Source organism: Corvus brachyrhynchos, unplaced genomic scaffold (assembly GCF_000691975.1).
Source record: "Corvus brachyrhynchos isolate BGI_N302 unplaced genomic scaffold, ASM69197v1 scaffold65, whole genome shotgun sequence".
In the NCBI taxonomy this organism is placed as follows: domain Eukaryota; kingdom Metazoa; phylum Chordata; class Aves; order Passeriformes; family Corvidae; genus Corvus; species Corvus brachyrhynchos.
Genome location: NW_008238365.1, coordinates 3014807 through 3019032, shown reverse-complemented (window position 1 = coordinate 3019032; position 4226 = coordinate 3014807).

The following is a 4226-nucleotide window of genomic DNA, read 5'->3' as shown; positions in this document are numbered from 1 at the left end:
CTAAAAAGTATCTGATCAAAACCATAACCAAGCAGAAGGATCACAATTCCTCCTCCTCCTTCCTTCCTTCCTTGCCCCAAGCAAATTTTTATGAATTAAGACTGTTATATCACTGAGAAGCCACACTTACCCTAATGAGTTCAGAATACATAGAAAAGGCACACAAGGAAAATTTAGAAATAGTGCTGCTTCCCAGAGGAGAGAGGGAAGGGAATGTCAATTTTCTCTTCTACCTGGGATACTGGTACCAGGTCAAGGCCACAGATTCTGCCCTGACACTCTATGAGCCTTCATTCCCTCTGAACATCCTAAATGAAAACCAGGAGCACATGCAGCTCCCACTGCCATGGTCTGCACAGATCCATGGAACCTCTCCTACAGGGAATGTCCTCTTTCCAGGAACAGGAAAATGTAATGCTTAACTTCCCAACACAGACGATGAGTGTCAGTGTGAGCATAAGCACAGAAGAACCAGATGATAGACTGAGTGCTGCACAAACATCTGCCTGCATTAAACATCTTCTGACAGATGTTGACGTTGATGGCATGCTTAGATGCTGCCAGGAAAAGGATAATTACAGTTTCCTTCAGAATGTCCAACTCATTAGCAGCCTTCCTTTCTGCCCAAGCGATAACAGTAATTCATTTAAGCCCTCTCTCCTTTCTCTGTGTTGCCAGCTCTATACTTTCTTTCCTGGTAGATCCTGCTCACACTGCAATTCTTAAGCCATCTTAGGGAAAGTAATGGGATTTGATAGCAAAGGGATGAGCCCTAATTTCATTTAACTCAAGTAATTTAGTTGATAAATCCAGTATTTCTCAGGACTGGGAACTATCAGTGATGGGAACTATCTGTTTGGTAGCAGCCAGCTCTAGGAAAGGATGACAACAGACTGTCTCAGAGGTCATTTGATGGCAAAAAGTCCCTTTCCAATACCACTTGTGGGTCTACAAAGACAAGGTAGCTCCTTCAGCTTAACTGAACACACATGGAATAGTGAGGACCTGTCCAGCATGGCATCAAGTCAGTTGGATAATGCACCAGAACTTTCTAGTTTCTCTGAGCAGACCTGTGAGGCTGGAAAAGTGAAATACAGAACCAAAACAAACAAAAGTTACAGTTCCACAAGGCTGATGCAAGTCTCCTTCCTGTAATTATCTACAGGGAAAAAGAGTAAAGAAACACCTCCCAGGAAGGTTTGCAAGGCCTGAGCTCTGTTCCTGCTGTACTGAATCTCAGGTATGTCTGGGAGACAGAGGTTTAGCGTTGATCTAGAAGCCCATTCATAGTCAACTAAGTTTACACAGGTGTAACACTAATCCCCATAAATACTGGATATACTAAGTGCTCATACAAGCTGCTGAGGACAAGGACAGCAGGGGTGGGCTGCTTTTAGAGAACAACATGGAAAGAAACTTGTTGCCATTTGATAATAATATCAGAGCATGAAGTTTTGGAAGGCAAAACAATAGCCCAGGTCCTTGACTCTACACTGACCTTTTTCAATCCTTTTTTGCTTCCTGTCAGTAATTCTCTATCCTCTCCAAAAATGTCACAACAGAATTTGATGGTAGGATGAAGGAAGCTTTCAGTTGAGATGAAGCATGAGCTCATCCTTTTCTCAGAGCAGATTTGTATCAAAGTAATTCTTTAACTCTTCTGAGAGCCAGAGTACCTGTGGGAAAGTATTCCAGGCGCTATACAACCCTGGTTGCCTTATGCTTTCTAATCTTAGGTATTCCTCCTCTTCTGGTGGTAACAAATCTTTCACCAACAGCTGACAACCCCAGGAATGCTCTTATTAGCAAAGGATACATTTTGCAGCGTGGATCTCTCTGATTGTTTCATGCAAAGAAACACTAACAGGCAAGTCAGCACAAGGGGCCACCTGCAAGAGCATTAGGGGACTCCCATAAAATATTATGGAGAAGCTGGAAAGCATTTACAATCTACATGGACTCTATCAGGAATCCAAGACACTTCCCAAACACAAGGTCATCCTATTTTGTTTCTTTACTCATTATTTTGTGAGGCTATCAAAAGAAAAGATCATCATAGATTATCTTCTTCTTTCAAAAGGTTTTCGAGTACAGAGGAAGATCTGCGTCTGTGGTCAAAAGCGTTCCCTGGAAATACTTATAAACCAGGAACTCCAGCATCTGACAATACCAGCAGCCTTAGCTAAGCCACCATCTAGTTTCTGACTGCAAACAGCATCAGAACTCCCACACAGTGTAAATTCAAAGAAAACCAGGGGAAGTGTTTGGATGATTGTGCGTGTGTGTACACATATGTATCTACACACACACACACAATATATATATCCCCAATTAATTACTCATTCTATAAGTCTATAACTGGACTGTCCCTGAAATTAGAGCTTATATTTTTTTTTCTGCATTAATGAGGGGTATTCTCTTGGTTATACACTTCCAGTCCCTTCCCCAATGCTATTACAGTCTTTTTCAATGCCATCTCAGGAGGAAATGTTGTATATCACCAGTTACATAAAAACAGATCACTTCAATCAATCATGTATGTTAGCTTTTAACTGGATTATGGTCTTGTATCACACAGAAATGTGAACAACAACGCCCAACTTACTATTTCTATATTATTCTATTATAATTCTGCAAGGCAATTCCCTCTCTTCAGACCTCATGCTTCCTCCTTTCATTAGCCATCATCGTCCTTAATTCCCTTTATTTCTTCTGCTTAGATTTTTTAAGATTTAGTGAGGAGTGGAGCAAATGTACTTGAGGGGCAAACATGGAACTGATGGCATTTCCTCTGCGTCACTTTTGCCAGATCTAAGGAGAGGTACCTCAACAACCCACATTAAGTCTTGATTACTTCAACAGGAAAGTATCAGGAACAGAGAGTTTTCTGTTCAAATGCTAAGGCTTCAACTCTTCAACTCAGAACTCAAAACACACTTGCAGTTGTAAAACCAAACTCAGTAATACAATATTCTAAAACACCTCCATTACATCACCTTGGCCAATATTTGCTAGAGAATAATAATTCTTAGTGTTTTTAATAATTTAACTCCATAAGAGTTCAATACAGAGCAGATTGAGTTTGGTATTAGTGAAATTCAATGTTTTAGGCTATATGTTAGTGACTGCCTCATTAGCTAGCACTGCACACAAAGCAGTGCTCTACCTACTCAGATTGTAAAAAACAAATAAATGAATGAATGAAATGAAGTAAGAATACAGAGATGGTGGCAAAACAATGAGGTATTTCTGAAAGCAATGTGACTTGCTTAAAATAAACTACTCTATAAATAAAGACAGCATTGCTTTTATTAAAAAAATAAATTCCACCAGATACATCACTGTTTTTTTACAGAGGTACATGAAAATCCAAGGGAGCACTGACACAGCCTCAGCACCAACCTGCCTTTGCTGGGAGCGGGGGACAGAAGGACACTGTTTACACTTCAATACAATGTGCTAATTTGAAATAACTGAACAGCTGATCCATACCTTAACAGTGTTCAACATTGCCATGGTATCCATAAATCAAGCAATTCATAGATTATTTTTGTGCAGTATAAACAGACAAGTTGCCTATGGCTGCAGTATTGCTTTGTATGCGAAATAGAGAATTCTGTTAAAAAATAAAACAGTGTAACCACTTTATACACAGACACATGTCTTTCTAGTAAGCTTCTGAAGTTCGATCCTAGATTTTAATGCATGCATAAGCAAACTGTGGAAAGGAAGCAGATGTTAAGAGAACTGCAATTAAAAATAGTCAGAGATGATTCTCAGTTTGCCTGTAGTTTCCTTGTCCCTCTATGCACAGTATAACCCCCACTCCAGAATTCATTCAACTGATAAGACACCATTTGAAACAAAAAAATAATTTAAAAGGAATTGAAATTTCAATCACTATTCTGGAGGCAGGTGGGGTGAGGTCAGGAAGCATCCCCTGACCTTTTCCACATGACATGTCCCTGGCAGGGCTGCCAGGCAGCCAGCCAGCCGCGCTGCACCTCTGCCACCGGAAAACTCCGCGGCACGTGCAGAATTACGCAGCGGGTCCTGCCGGAGCTGCTTCCCACTGAAACACAGCCAGCCCTACGGATTCATACCTTCGGAGCACCTGGGGAGGGAAGAGAGAGGGTAACAAAGAGCCAGGCTGCTGCAGATACCTGCCACAGGAAAAGAAGGGCTGCGGCAGGGGAGGAAACACGCGGGGGGCCCGCACACACACC